Source organism: Rhynchophorus ferrugineus, unplaced genomic scaffold (genome assembly GCF_030347505.1).
Source record: "Rhynchophorus ferrugineus isolate W39M unplaced genomic scaffold, kcgeb_rfMv2 rfM3, whole genome shotgun sequence".
NCBI classification, from domain to species: domain Eukaryota; kingdom Metazoa; phylum Arthropoda; class Insecta; order Coleoptera; family Curculionidae; genus Rhynchophorus; species Rhynchophorus ferrugineus.
In genome coordinates this window covers 55,805,137-55,822,452 of record NW_027472582.1, presented here as the reverse complement: position 1 = coordinate 55,822,452, position 17,316 = coordinate 55,805,137, and the positions used below count along the sequence as shown (strand labels likewise).

Genomic DNA, 17,316 nt, shown 5'->3' with positions numbered 1-17,316 from the left:
TTGCTCTTAAATACAATTTAATTATTTATTTTTACTTTCCCTGTCGTTTTTTTGTTATCTTTGACTAAAAGAGGTATTTGATTGATTAAGAGTATAAATAAGTATTCTAACAAATATAGATATACAAAGCAAACATACATATAGATATATTTATATATATATATATATATATTTATATATATATTTATTCTCAATATAACAATATAATTAAACAAATTAATATTGAGTGCAGCATTCTGTATATAAGCTTATAGAGTCAGACTGCAAGAGTATGGGAACCATACAGATGCATTGGAAAGAAGAGTCGTGCTTGTAATATCTCATCTCTTCTAAATTTCCCTTTTTCGAATAATTGCATCAGGTACTATATTGAAAAGTTAGAGAGGCAACATATTTGGAGAACACTGGCTAGCGTCTCTAATGAATTTGGCAAATCATTTCGTATGTGTACAAGTTAATAAAATTGTTGTAAATTTCCTGACTATGTCTAATCTTATGATTAGGCTTATCTTATGATATGTATGATTTGTACCAAACCGCGATTCGCTTGCCTCTTAATCCTGCCTGGTTTATCCGCTTATTTCTTCACAAGCTCATTGAAGTCTCATTTATATGATTTTGATAATTATTTTTTTAACAACATATAAAAAATGCCTCCATATAGACTTCGCAATGTTTAATCTCGCCTTTATTCATTATCGGAACAATTATTGCATTTTTCAAATCTTGACTGTTTTTATTTCTTAGCATCCTTTTTTTCCAGTCCCACGAATATCTCCAATAAAAAGTAATAAAGAATAGAGATAATAATTTACTGAATATATTAAAATGTCTTTACAAATTAAAACCAGATGAGAATACAAGAGAGGGTCTAGTATATAATTAGTCTGACGTAAATGCGATTTATTATAATTTTTTCTTTCCGTGATCTTTTTCATGCTCCCTAATAATATTCAATAATAAGCAATAAGAAGCTCATAAAAAGTAAATATTAATTTGCGGACTTGTGCCTAAATAAAATTATCATTACTTCTGTTTGTTCCCAAAATAAAAATAGTTATATAAGCTATAGTTAATTTTTTTTTATCTCTTATTACTTTAGCTTAAGTGCAATTCACCTTAATCAATCGTAGAACGTATATTTTAAATAAGAAATACATTGGTAAATAGTATATCTAACCCGCTACGTTATTTAATTAATGACGGAATACTTAGGTATTCTGTGCAAGCTTAATGTTCCGAGAAACGAAATCTCCTTCAGCTTTTATAAGTAAATATAAAAAGTAAATTTGAATTTCACTGAAGTATGTAGGAAAAGATTCTTCAGTTCAATGTCACAGTATAATTTAACGTAATAATTAGTGGTTTTGAATATCGTGGTGGGCAAAGCGCAATTTCGTATAAATACGAAAAATACGTCCGTTAATTCAGTAGTAATTGACTCGCTAACGTAAACATGTTGTCTAAAATCGTTGTTTTCTCCGGCCTTTTGGCTGTAGTTTTGTGTGCGGCTGAAGAGCCTGTTGCTATTGTCGCTCAGGAATCTGATATTCAGCCCGATGGCGCTTTCCAGTGGAGCTACGAATCCGCCGATGGAACCAAACAGGAACAATCTGCCTCAGTCAAGCAAGTAGGAGAAGTGTCAGTTCCCGTATTACGTGGTAGTGTTTCCTGGAAGGATGCCGATGGCGTCGCACATGAAATCAACTACGTAGCCGATGAAAACGGATACCAGCCTCAAGGTGCTGACATCCCAGTCGCACCAGAAATCCCGGCAGCTATTGCTCGTGCTTTGGAATGGATCGCCGCTCATCCATCGAAAGAATCAGAAAGCTAAATTATAACGAGATCTTCTGACTGTTAATTTGTTGCCATATTCTCTTGTTATTTTCAATTGAATTTTGTACATATATAATTGCAACTGTTAAAAATAAAATAAACATATTTATATAACAGATTTTTTTAAATACTAATTATAGATGTTTTATTTCTTGATAGTAATCTAAAAATACTTATTTTGTATTTTTGAGATCCAAATCACTAGTAGTCTAGGCAATAAAGGCACTAAAGATTCAAAATTATTTTGAAGTGTCACTCAACATATGTAAATAATTTAGATTTATTACATTTTATCACTTAAATTCAAAATTATTAAAGCCAACAAAGTAAATGAATAATCAACTAATTAAAATTCTTTCTTCATGGAACTTCCCATATACCGCTGAGTAATACCTTGAGAGTATTTGATGTTCCCGTTTTTGTTTTTTTGTTGTGCTTTAAATCTTTAATATCCTTATTACCTACTAGGATTTATCTGAACTAGACCCTACTCATTAATGTAACATCCGAACCACGGTTCACAGCACTAAGCCTATCCACTGTCGAGTGACCAACTTAGAAATCGTGTCAAAAAACATCCGGTTTTACCCAGCCTGGTTATTGGCGAGACTGGGATCATTTTCCTTCGACACCGAATCGATCGTTCATTTTCGCCGCCATCCGTATTTGTTGAAAACACAAATTATATTTCTTTAATTTTTATTTAAAAATTAGCTGACTTGCAGCCGCAGTGATTAAGGTGATAGCTTTTATTGCTGCTTTGATAGCCATAGCTTGGAATCCTACCGACGCATCACACCAGTAAACAGGCTAGGTAAGACCAGATATCTCATGGGTGATTGTTTAAGAAAATATTTTTTCAGGAATCTTCATAAAAATGAAAGAAGATTCAAATTAAAGAGGATATCGTATGTCCCTAATTCGTAAAAAGGAATTTTTACAAAAGTCCCTATCAATGAAACTTTAAAAATAATCAAGAAAACATAATAAAAGAACATAAAAGAAACTTTTATCTCTTATAACACTGCTATCTCTCAGACAAGACACGTCATCACCTCTCCATAACGTTTTTCCTGGGTTAGTTATATGGACGACACCTTAGTGATCTGGAATCGTGGAATTAACTCAATCAGATCCTGATTCATCTAAATTCTCAACATCCAAACATCAATTTCTTCAATTTTCTTTTCTTGTGTATTTTCACTCGACGAAAACGGCAATGGTCAGCTAGAATATCAGGTTTACAAAAAATCCACTCACACCTTCACACCAAATCACACCATCGCCTATCCCAAAATTTATCCATCCTGAATTGCTTAATTTATGGAGCCTTAATAAACTTAATTACCTCATACACATTATTCCTTATGGATTTTGTAGCTTGACGGGTATAAATAAGAAAATCCTGCAAATGAGCGAAAGATAAGATATTCACCTACTATAAAAAACCAAACAAAATAGATTAAAATGAAATAACTTTCCCGAGCAATCGTCGATTTCTTCAATGAACAACAGACCATATTAACAGGGTACTAAAATAAAAGCAAAATAATTTTAATTCAACGGAGGAATGTATCTCAGAAGCTCCCTAACCACTAAGTTAAAAGAGATTTACTTACAGTAACAGGAATGTACAAGATTCCCCGTGAGAACGAGAAAATATAAATTAAACAATCTAGGGAGATGATAAGAGCATGGACAAAAAAATATAAATGATGTTTGACATATCATCAAATTTTGACTTTGCTTTTGCTGAACAATGTGTGAATATTCGCTACAACATTCATTACAATCAAATCGAAACACCAAGCTATCCACAAAGCTACTTTGAAAAGAAATATTGGGAAGGTTTTGAGATTTATAAACCGCAAAACAATCCTAACAAATGTCAAACCTATCTGACATATCATCGTCCTAGTTTTTAGTTTATTTCACATAAAAATTAAATTCTTTAACAGAGCATAAAAAGGCCTGCTATGATATGGTTTACGTTAAGTTTACTTGTTACTTGTTTACTAGTACTCATTAATTAAGAGATCCTCCACTGGAAATACAATCTGTAACTATCGCGAAGCGTCGACTATTCTTAGTCAATAAACTCGATTTCATTACGAAATTAAATAATTCCGAAGCAGTTCTTCCTGATGGAACAAAGTGTGTTATAATCCTGGAGAAGATACAAATAAACTTACACCCATCCAATAATATTATCATCGATAACTTTAATTGTAATAAAATTATCAGACTATCAGCCCTTGTGGTGGACCAAATGTGCTCTATGACTAACACCAAGATATTTTTTCGATTGAATCAATAAAACAAAAAATTGTGAACCCTAAAAAAGTTAGTTTGTTATAGTTTAAGTGAGTGAAATCACTTATACAGTTTTAAAACATTTTACAGTTATTAAAATATTTCCGATTCCTCAAGCAGAATCAGCTAAATACCTTGGCATTCATCTTGACCGTAGATTAAATTGGAAACATCACGTTAGACAAAGAGCAAAACAGATTAGAACCAAAATAAAACAACTATACTGGTAAGTCGGAAGATACTCTCAACTTGATCTAAAATAAAAGAGGTTGATTTATAAGACAATTATAAAGCCAGTATGGATCTATGGGATGCCAATATGGGGTTGCACTAAAAATGTAAATCAACTAGTCATTCCACGCTGTCTAAACAAGGTTCTTCGATTGATTACCAATGCCCATCGCTACGTAACCAACGAAGAATTGCACGATGACCTGGAAATCAAATGGATTTGCGAAGTTATCCAAGATTTCGCCTTGAAACACGATAGAAGATTACTAAATCATACTAACGTGGAAGCAATACAACTGTTGGACAGCGCGCAGGATGTCAGGAGATTGGAGCGAACCATATACGAACTTATATAAAGTCTATACCTTTAGTGTAAACTATAGCTATAAGTTATTATAAAGTTATAATTGAGGAATACATATTGATGTATTTTCTCGGACTCGCCTTGCTTGTGAATTAATCCAAATACAATTGAAAAGTAGTAATAAATTAATTTATAATTAAGATTGTACTAAGTGTATCTAATAAAGATGTTATAAAAAAAATTAAAACATTTTCAAACTATTAACTCACGTTTACTTATAGACTTAACAAATTAATGTGCATATTAATGATTTAATTATGCGAATATATTATGACATAATTATAGCCATCAATGAAATTTCCATTTCATAGAACATGTTTAATTTTACTTTTAACGAACAAATAACGACATATATCACACATTTCTATTAACATATATTAATTCAAACAGTTATACTACTAATAATAGGATAACCAAATATACACTTAACATTTAAATTAAGCAAACTGCCCTTTGACTTTTACCGCAAATACGAAAAGCAAATTTATATTTATCTTCTGTGTAGAAAAAGAAAATTGAGTCCCCAAGGTCCCGAAACCTTTCCTGGGACCACTGATGAGCGAAATATAAATTTGGAAGATACAGCTGTTATCTCAGTATCAATTTTGATCTGTTGTTAACAAAATGTTGTCTAAAGTAATCGTATTCAGTGGCCTCTTGGCTGTAGTCTTGTGTGCTGCCGATGAACCCGTCGCGATTCTCGCACAAGAAGCTGATATTCAACCAGACGGCAGCTTCCGGTGGAGCTACGAATCAGCCGATGGAACTAAACAGGAACAATCTGCAGTTCCCAAGCAAATAGGAGAAGTATCGGTACCCGTATTGAAAGGAAGTGTATCTTGGACTGATGCCGATGGTGTAGCTCACCAAGTTAATTATGTTGCCGACGAAAACGGATACCAACCAGAAAGTTCTGACATTCCAGTAGCACCGGAAGTGCCAGCCGCCATTGCTCGTGCTTTAGAATGGATTGCTGCCCATCCATCTAAAGAATCCGAAAGTTAAATACAAACTGACAATTGATAAAAAAAATTGATAATAGTTAATGGTGCCATAAAATATATCATATTGAATCTTGTTTATTAAAATATTTATAATAATTTAATATAAAGTATAAAATGAGAATTTTATTTATTTCAGTTTACTGTAATACCTTAGCAATAACCCCTAGTATAAAAATGAAACTGGTAACTACCTATTGTGTGTCTAATAAGCGTCATCCCTATTACATGTTTCGGTTAAGATTGATAAGGTTTATATATTACTTGACGATGTTCAGAATAAACCACCCGAATGACGAAACAGTACTGACAAAAGAAAATTACCATAAATCTCATCAGTTAGCTTAAATAAACTTCTACATTATTTCGTTTGAAAAAGTAAATAGAAATTCAAACCATTACATTGTTCCACACTGAATGCTGTATTTGCTGAAACAGATATTACAAAAAATTGCGATGTAATTGACCATTAGCAACTGCCAGACTGATATAAACCGTTCATTCAAAATATTCGTATATACATATAGGATTAGATAGATATCAAGCAAAATTTTAAATTTGGTAATGTTTTACTTGTTAGTTAGTTTCTTATTTATTTATATTAAGTCCGTCCAATTTTTTTGTTAAATATATTTTATTAAACAATATATGCTGTGCTTTGTAGAATAAAGAAATTAATTTCATGCAGCTGATTTACAAAAAATAGTAATTGAAATTTCAAACGTTTATACTCGTATGATTTGAACGGATCATTCTTGTAACTGTGATCTTGTAACAGAATGCAGTAATATATTCCATGAGATAAGACAACTAAAAAATTATTATCGATAATAAGATTATATAAATACCAATTTTATTTTAAATATAGTCAGTTTAAAATTTTTTTTTAAACAAACCCTTAAATGGAAAGAAAAGTTTTTAGAGTGCAAGAGAAAAAATTATTATGGAGATGTTTCAGTCGAGTGAAAATTAAATAACTGTCATCATAATTACATTATAGATGACTAATTATTAGTTATTTCTTTTTTCGAAAATCATCTTATCAAATTAAATACAAATCGAGAGACTGTGCGAACTAACATCTGATCATACTCAACAAAGAAGTCTAACCTTAATAACAGATTTATTATCTGGGACAGGTTTAGATTTATAATTCAGGAACAAATAAGTTTAAACGTAAGACTCAAAAGCATAGACGATTTTGAACTGCAAAAAAAAATAAAACAATAATAGACAAAACAATATTTAATAGAATTAGTAATCAGACAAATAAAAAGATTAAATAATATAAACACAGTTGTTTCGAAAAATATGTATGTGAATTAAACCCAGAAGCAGACAAAGACTACTATCTTGTTTATCAGCCCGATTTAGCTGTAAATCTGATTTCTCCAATGGAAGTTGCCACAGAAATTAACAACAACCTCAGTCCTAAAAAGGCTTCTTTAAATAATGATATTTCATTTGGGTTATTAAAAGAGCTTCCATAAAAAGCAATAATTATATTGACCTATATATTCAATGCCTGTTTGAGACTGAACCATGTTCTGGAATGTCTTAAGATGGCTCAAATAATTATACTTTAAAAGTTGGATCTTGAATCAAGGCCTATTTTGCCACAACCTGCGATATCAAAATTATTTAAGAAACTGTTGTTAAAACGTATTAAACTCTTTATAGAAATAATCAAATCTCCCATTTTTATCTCAAATTCACCACTCGGCAATCGAGCAAGTCCATGGAGTAACAATGATTGTTGAAAAGGCATTTCAATAAAAGAAACTGCCCTAAAACGCCCTGCAATATTCTTGAGCGTCTCATAAGCTTTTGACCGGGTGTTGGGATTAATCTACAAAATATAGAAAATTGCTACCGCAGAATTAATGGGGCATTCTCAACGCTTAAACCTATTTCGGCTGAAGTTCCATAGTGTCTTTGTATTATTTCTGTATCTACTCTATATTGCTGATATCCCAACACCAAAAAAACAGTACTTCGAACATTTGCCGACGACATAGTTATCATGTAGTAGAAAAAGTACAAGTAGGGATCAAGAAAATCTACAAACGGACCGGAGACTGGAAAACATAGTTTAATAGCTCACAATCTGTCATTTCTAATTTTGCATTGTAGCGAAATGACAGAAACCTAATTATATCACTTAACGGGTGCCCGATTCCTCAAGCAGAATCAGTCAAATACCTCGGAATCGATCGTAAGTAAAACTGGGAAGATCATGTTAGACAAAAGCAGAGCAGAGAGAACTGTACCGGCTAGTTCGAAGATACTCTAAACATGACCTTAAATCAAAGAGATTGGTTTATCAGTTCCCCATAAAACCAATTTGTACCTATGGAGTGTAAATATAGAGTTACACTAAGACATCAAAGCAATTAGTAATCAACCAACATACTCAAAACAGAGTTCTACGATTAATAACCAATTCGTAAGGATTAATACCAATCATTAATAATCAATCCGATAAGGTGCGGTAATTAATTAATCACCGCACCTTATCGCTACGTAACCAATGAAGAGCTGTAATATAACCTCGAAATCAAATGGATACACGAACTGACCCAAGATTTCATCTTAAAACATAAAATAAGGCTGCTAAATCACAGCAACGTGGAAGCAATACAGCTACTGCCAACACGCAGGAAATCAGAAGATTGAAACGAACCAAACCACACGAACATGTTTAGTGATAAGAGCATTCTTAACTTTAGCGTAGATTAGTTTTATTTTAATTTGGGAAGTACATATTGATGTATTAAACCTTTACTCACCTTGCTTGTGTATTAATGCAAGTACAACAGAACAGTAGTAACAAATTAATTTGTATTTTTTATTTGTCGATGTTCTAATTTAACCCTAATTTGTTTTATACGTAAGTAATATGAGTTACTTAAAATATATTTATGAACAAATACTTAAATACAAAACAAAATAAAGTTAATTTTGTATTTATATTTTTCATGAGTAATAATATTAATGGACCGTTCAACTACTAAAATAACCGTTTATCAATTTCGTTTTCTAAGGAATATCCTACTGACACATTAACATCTTATTAATTCATGAATGTCCACAAGCCGGTGGTACCATCGGTAATAATAGAATAGCCAAATATATGTTTAACATTTTAACAAGCGAAATGTCCTTTGACTTTTACGGGTAAATATAAAAAGTAAATTTGCATTTCTCTTATACATATGTAAAATTATTCTTAAGTTCAATGTCACACGGTGGATCACGTAATAATTAGCAGAATTTTCGGTTGGTTGGAAAAATTAAAATTTCGTATAAATATGAAAATAGATTTTTATTTTTATCAGTAAGATTAGGCAAATCTTCAACAGAAAATGTCTTCCAAATTGTTATTTTCTCCGCACTTTTGGCTGTTGTTTTATGCGAAGCTGAAGAACCAGTTACGATAGTATCACAAGCAGCTGATATTCAACCCGATGGAACCTTCCAATGGAACTATGAGTCTGCCAATGGGAGCAAACAAGAACAGTCTGCGGTTCTCAGACAAGTAGGAGACGTATCAGTGCCTGTTCTGAGCGGAAGTGTATCTTGGACCGATGCTGATGGTGTTGCTCACCAAGTCAAATATGTTGCTGATGAAAATGGATATCAGCCACAGAGCTCTGATCTTCCAGTTGCTCCAGAAGTTCCAGCTGCGATTACCAGAGCCTTAGAATGGATTGCAGCTCATCAATCTAAAGGATCCGAAAATTAAATTAAAACAATCGAATCAAAAATGCCATGATAATTAGTGCCATATTATACTGTCTATAGTCAATTGTGTTAAAAATAAAATTATTTATATGAAATATATGACAAATATGAAAGTAAATATTATGTTTGTTGATCTCAATGAGGAAAAATTTATCGTAGGTATACTTAACCAAAACCATGGATTAATCAACCAAGAACTTAGTTAAACAAAGATTGGTCAATTATATTAACACTATTTTTTGTACAGTCTTAAAATATATAAAATGAAACACCATATCCTAAGATGCTTAACTCTGGTTGAACTAAAGAGCTTTAGTAACTAAATTTGCCTAATATTGTCTATTGTTGGCCATTCACATCGATGTCGAGTTTCTTAAAACTTAACGTAAGCAGCTCTTTTGGAAGGATTCAGTTTTAAAAAGGTATTCTATGAAAGACTTTGAAAATCATACCCAAACTTTGCTGGTTTAGAAATATTCGTTTTGAGTATCTATGAGCCCAAAAATTAAATCGATATATTCGATGTATATTTTCCTTAGGTATCTCCATTGATGAAATAGTTGTTTCAAGAAGTTTATTTTAACCACTTTTAAGTAGTGGATTGATTACCTATAAAATATAATAACAGGCCAATTATCCACAATTTACGACTGATAAAATTAAGTTCTCATTGCCAGCATGTTCATACCATGATTGCCGCTTTTACTAACCTTTTTACAATCATCCATAATTGTCTTCAACATAAAAATGGATGGAATTTTGCAAAAAATATTTTAAAAATTACACGGCATTCCATGTGAAACCATAAACTTCTTAACCGACCTGGTGTTCGCTGATGATACCGCAATATTCCCTGATACAGATATTGAACTTTTCTTGAAGCTCTTTACGATATTATTTGCGTTGCAGAGCAATATGGTTAATTAACTTGTTAATTAATAATGAAAATACCAACATGTTGCCAATTAACAACTATAGGCCAAGTTGCTGGAAATTTTGTTTCAATAAAAACGTGCTTATCGATGATATATTACAATCAAGATTAAAATCCGACGTTCTTGACCGTTTCTTTTACGAAATTCGTCTATATGGGCCGAAACTTGAACACTATTACAATCTGACATTTGTAAGGGTAATTTGTCTTTCATGTCTTCACTAGGGTGGGACAATCAGTGCACATTTGAGACAGAGTTGCCGAATAAAAATTAAACGAATTGCTTTCAAACTTTTATGGCCAATTTAACGCTTCGGGTGAAAAACACAACGAGTAGCTCTAAAAAGAAAAACATGTGACAAGATCACTGAAATCGATCTAAAATAGGAGACCAATTTTGTCCAACGTCAGGATAGTGGCAGCTGATCATCAAGTGTTTTCAATATTTCGTAAAGTTCTGCGGTACCAACAACAATATACATTATCGTTGAAAAGGAGAAACTATTTCCGATCGCTGGCCATTGATTGATAATGATGCCATGATAATTATTACAATTATTAAATATTTCTCTTCATAAAAATTGTTACGAATATATTTATTACATCGGTAGTAAGCCTACTTATATATTTACTCCCCAATAGCAGCTGATTCGAATAACTATAAGTGTTGAAAGAATCGTTTGGATCTACCAAAATATTTCGACAATGTTATAAACAACACTAATAAATAGAAATAGGCAATATCAAGTTTGTAAAAAACTGAAACAAATTAATATTAATACAAGCAAGAGCATAATTTTGTATATAATTGAAAAGATATAATAATACAGTAAAAAAATGATTTTGAATGGATCTTTTGTATTATATAACATATTGGCACAGTACAACTTTACACCGTTAGAAAAATATTTACTTTATACTGCATAAAATATTATATAATAACGAACACTATTTAAATTAACTGCACCTATTACTACTATCTAAATTAAGGTATCAGAAATGCTTAGTGATTTGTGAAACATTGCCTCGAAGGCAATGAAATATTTACACAACATAATATGGTAAATAATATATTTTAAAGTTTCATATTCTTAAACCAGGATAGTTATTAAAACTACAGATACACATACGCTGTATGGACACAAAATTTGGTCCCATTCCTCTTATATGGTCAAGTAAGCTCAAACAGTTGTTCTAGTACCGTCATGGGTAGAGTATCAGATCGCAATGATCTATCAGCCATACGGACATGACTTAAATGTCACAATATGGAGAAACTGACATGTTATGCATTCGATGCTTTTAAAGCTCAACATCCAATTAAGAAGATATTAACATCAATTATTATGGAATTATAATTGGGAAAGGAAAAATATCAAAATTTGATTATTATTGTAAAACGTTTAACTTGCTATATTAGAAACATATAATAAATGACGCGGTTTATAGAAAATAATTTGTTGTAAAAACCACCCTGTTCATCAGATCCAGCTACTTCTACATAGATGTTAATAGTAGTACAACGAATTTTAATGAAAATATTTTCCATCATTTTATCCAATATTTTCTTTTATTTTTCATCTTATGTAAACGCCTGAAAATAGTTAGTGTAGCCATTACTAAGCCGTTTCAAAATTTCTTGAGACTTTGAGCAGAATTCTCATCCAATGGTCCTTGCAATTCATTTTCTTCCAACTTTAATGAATGTAAAAATTTAATTTTGAAGGTTCCATGACTCTGACACTGAATAGCCCAATCATACTAACGATAGAATTAGTTTATTGGCTTTATTTTACCAGAATACGGTAAATAAATATTAATTTTAACAACTCAAGCATAATTTATTTATTATTCACAGAAAATTATAATCGTCAACTTGTGCTTTTAAAATTAAACTTACAATTAAAAATTAAAAGACATATCCAATATGAAGCTAAGAAACTTTATAGTTTATATATATATATATATATATATATATATATATATATATATATATATATATATATATATATATATATATATATATATATATTTGTAGTTGTTCTAAATTGCTGGCCTAAATAATATGTAGATCTCACACAGTATACTAAAATGTCAGTTATAATGTCATCTATTAGTAAGACTCTAAATGCTATTTATATCAATTTTCACTTATATAGACATTCCATCCGACACACCTTTAATTAATGTCTTATCAAATATATGCCAAAAAGAATTGATTGTATAATTGTAAAAGCATTACCTTCGGTAAAGCCATAAATCATTCTACATCAATTGGTATATAATAATTTTGTTATTTGCTCACAATAGGTGTCATTAATGTTACGGCTGAGAATATTTCACAATTGGTCTAACGCGTATGACACCTTATGTTAATCAAGCATTAGCACCATTGCCATCTAAGCAAACTGAAATGCAAGATATATTGATTTATTCAATGAGAAAAAAATAAGTGTAATTTTATCACCTTTTGTACGGACAAGGTCGTCTTAGTTTACAGTAGTTAATGTTTCTACATTGTATTATTAAACTAAGGGTGGGGACTATAACCAAAATAATGATATAAAAGAACAACTAACTGGACAATCATCAGTATCAAAATTAGTTCTGCCTTTAGGAACAACGCGATCAAAATGTACGGCAAAATTCTCGTGATCTCAGGTCTGATGGCCTTCGTTTACAGTGCCGCCCTTCCCGAAAATAAGGAACCCGTCCCTATCGTCGCTCAGGAATCCGACATTCAGCCGGACGGAAGTTTCAAGTGGAGTTTTGAATCTGGCGACGGCACCAAACTTGAACAATCCGGAGCTCCCAAACAAGCAGAAAATGGAACAATCGAGGCTCTCCAAGGTTCAGTGTCCTGGACTGATCCCGAAGGTGGACTGCACTCCTTGACCTACACTGCCGACGAGAATGGTTTTCAACCTCAGGGATCTGATGTACCTGTCGCTCCTGAGGTTCCCGCAGCAATCGCGAGAGCTCTGGAATATATCGCAGCCCATCCAGCAGCAAAAGAAGAGAAATAATGGGAATGAAAAAGTGTTCAGGATAAAGTTGGCTGTGGTACATCAGTAACATCATCAATATGGTACATTCATAAACGCTGAATATCATCTTTTATATGTTTTTTAAAATTAATAAACATTTCATTCTGAATCTCAGTATTTTAATTATTAAAGACTCAACACCATTAAAAATTACTACCTAATATATAATGACCTGTATATTGACATATAAATACATACATACATTAAATTGGAAAAAGTAATTATTCATTTACGAATATTGGGAATGAGAAACAAAACTAAATTTCTTCAAAATACTCTTTCTGATATAAAACAATTATTTTCCTAAGTAACAACTTATTCCATTGGTTTAAAACTAACAGGTAATACATTAATTTCTATAACTATCTACTTTCTATAAATAATACAAAAAATATTATATTAAAATGTATTAATTTATTAATAAAAAATATCATAGATTACCTAACCTCAATCGGAAAAACCATCAAATATTATTTTCTTCTTCCTTACTCTTTGAAGGTTCAAGATATCGATAAAGGGTATACAGCATATATGGAAATATGTATTTGCACATGGACATATTCGAAAAATCATTGAAAGGATGAAAACATTTTTAACAACTTTGTATGTATGGTATATATAGGTATAACACAAGATTTTAAGTCAGTAAATCAAATAGGCCGACTAATTTCTCTTAAATTAATAATATGGTATCATACATATATATTACTTGAATAAAAATGAAAAACCATTAAGTTAAAAAAACTGGGTTAAAATTCTATTATCAATACATGTTTTACATGGACTTAATTTATACGGATTCTTCAGAAATCTTAATTCAAATAAAAATATACAACGAAGTTAAATAACATACGATTGCTGTCAATAAACAAAGCCACTGTTTTGAATTGTTTATGCACTAAAAGGTGATGTATTCACTGGAACAAATAATACTGAAATGGGATCAATTCTAATAAATATGTCACGGTCTTTTAAACAATGTAAGGTCGTATATCTCTATTTCTAACATAATATTCAATTAGAAGCAATAATCTGTATAAATTAGGTCATGCAACCGATATTAGACTAGGTAGGTATTAGGTATTTTAAATCTTTATAGACACACTCCTTGATATTAATGAAAAGTAATAACATGTATATATAACATCCCATTTGTTATATACAACAAATCTATAAAATAATATCCAATAAAATGCTAAGAATAATAATTTGATCAAATCACTAGTACTAATCATTTACATAAATACAATAATAGGTAACTAATATTCAAAATATTTGCGGTGGTAGTAAGACAAATTCTCCACTTATTGTTAGACGATATCTCTAGATCATATTTTCTATGATTGAAGATTAAAACAATTCCTTCAAGAGAAGAATTAAGTCAAGTCAAGAGACAGAAGACATAGAGACAGAATAATACTTTAACAACCAAAAGAGTACCAAAATATAACCATTAATCTTAAATTAATTCGAGTTAAGCTATAGAATTTCAAAACAGTAGGCTCTCTCTACTTAAAAGATGAATTTTGCAATAAAATTAATGTTACTTCAGTTAGTTTATTACTTTGATAATTGTATTTTCCTCATTTTAGTTTCTAGTGGTGTAAAATTATTGTGAAATTTTGAAAGTTCCACATTATAGTAATTATAAATAAAGTATTATAGTAGTTTTTGTATTCTTGTAATTATTTCATATATTACACCGCATATACAAAATTATTCATAAAAGCAAGTATATTAATTCGTGTAAAATGTGCTTCTAACTTTTCACGGTGGTCAATACGACCCAATAGTCCTCCACTATGCGATATTTCTGTTCGAAACCCACTTAAGGAATAAATGTTTTAAATTTTTATTGATAATTGTTTTATTAATAGGCTTTATTATATTATTTAATTTATAAAATTTAATGCCAATTTAATGCCAAACACCATGACTAACAAGCCACATTAAACAAAAAACCCACAGAAAAATTATATGTGATAAAACTATAAGAACGCATTAGTCAAGTTTTAGTCAAAACAGTATGAAGAATCACAAGAAAATGAACATATACAAATGGACTTTAAGACAAAAGTTGCTTTATTTTAGGTCCATGGATATGGAGATATTCAATTCAAGATATTCAAGTTCAATATGAACGCTACTTTCTATTTATCCTTTGATCTCTAGTAATATAGACACTTATAGTTCTTTTATATAGATCATAGAGAAATGTTTAATGCACTTTATTAGAACATCGATAGTAGTAAACTTGTTAACTAGTTTTTAAGGAACTCTTCAAGTTTAAAGGTGTTTAAGAACGTAAGATATCAATATCCAAATAGAAATATTAATTAATAAAATTAAAACAAGTATAATAAAGTAATTAAAACTAAAAGCACTTATAAAAAATTGACAAGTACAACCTAAATAATGGGTCTAAATTATCCAATTTCGTATTGTAGTTGATGATCATTCTTAAATTAATAAATTGCATGAATTTTAAAAGACTTATTATGCCAGCTATGTAGACGCATTGGTTAAGATCCTCCTACTGTTGCGATAGTCGCGAGGCAACAGCCTGAAATCCGACAAAGAATAACCATTCCATTAACCAGGCTAGATGACACCAGATGCTTTCTGGGATTATCTCCGTGTTGGCCACTGTTTGACTCACAAGACTATGGTTCGGAGCCAACATTAAGCAGCAAGCCCAGTCCAACAAAAACCCTGGTTCGTAAACTTCGAATCCCACGTTAAGTAATAGGTATAGTAATCACAAGAATTCAAGAGATTTAAAAATCAACAAAACAAACAAATAGAAAAAACCTTTGACAAAAAAACACTCATAATCATATTGTTTCATAAAATATGAGCGCATTCTTCCATGTACAAGACTGAATCTATTTAACTTTTTTTAATGGTTTATCAAGACCCCTCATAAATAGTCATTCGTTGTCATAAGTTCTGTTTTTTTTTTTGCTAGTTTGTATGAAGACTGCAATTAAATTGTATACTTAACAGTTACCTACTTGTAAATTCAAGGATAAAAAAGCCCAGACTTCGCCGGTATCTAAAGAACAATGTACATAAAAAAGATCTATAGTCGTACCTACTAGTTTCAATCATACTCAAAATTTAAAAATAAATAAGTAAATACTTGAAAGTTTCTGGTTCTATTAATTTAAACTGCTGGCTAATTTATTCGCGTTCAGCTTCGTGTTGGTAATACTTCATACTGATACTCAGTCGCTAGCATGTAATTTAGACTACAGAACTTTAGGTCAGCAATTATATCTAATGAAAACTCTGGTCAGATTTTTACCACGAAGCTTTATCACTTACTTAGTAACTTATCACTAGAAATTTTATTATTGGAATCAGTAAATGACAAAGTTTAATAGATATAGGCAATTTTAATGTCTAGGGACTATCTCATGAGGACTTGAGAATCTTGCCCTATACTCGCATAAGCCCTGATCATCATTGTCACAATAGAAAGAGCTTACAAAAATTATAGAGATGTTAAATGGATAAAAATTCTTAATTACTTTTGAAATTTGGGATAAAGTGAGCCGCAGCGAAGGATTTTTATCAAATATAGATAAATATAATAAAAATATGATTCTGATGAATCGTGAAATGTACAAATAAATGTAATTATTAATAGCCCCCGAACTTACTCTACAAATAATTTCTACAGTACAGTACAGTCACATCTGTATAATATAACAAATTATATGAACGGTATATGAAGTATCAGGCTATTTACTCTCCAACTATTATATTAAATGAACCGGTGCGACCAATAAAAGTGTATCATGACTCAGTCTTAACAACAAAACGCGACTGAAGAATTTA

At 30.9% G+C, this 17,316-nt stretch overlaps 4 pseudogenes; all 4 read left to right on the top strand.

Moving 5' to 3' along the window:
• Positions 1-1,422: 1,422 nt before the first annotated feature.
• LOC143194201 (larval cuticle protein 65Ag1 pseudogene) lies at positions 1,423-1,973 on the top strand (annotated as a pseudogene).
• Positions 1,974-5,363: 3,390 nt separating this feature from the next.
• Positions 5,364-5,877, top strand: LOC143194200 (larval cuticle protein LCP-22 pseudogene; annotated as a pseudogene).
• A 3,028-nt stretch (positions 5,878-8,905) lies between these two features.
• LOC143193688 (endocuticle structural glycoprotein ABD-4 pseudogene) lies at positions 8,906-9,615 on the top strand (annotated as a pseudogene).
• Positions 9,616-13,010: 3,395 nt separating this feature from the next.
• On the top strand, positions 13,011-13,582 carry LOC143194199 (endocuticle structural glycoprotein SgAbd-4 pseudogene; annotated as a pseudogene).
• The last annotated feature ends 3,734 nt before the right edge of the window (positions 13,583-17,316 follow it).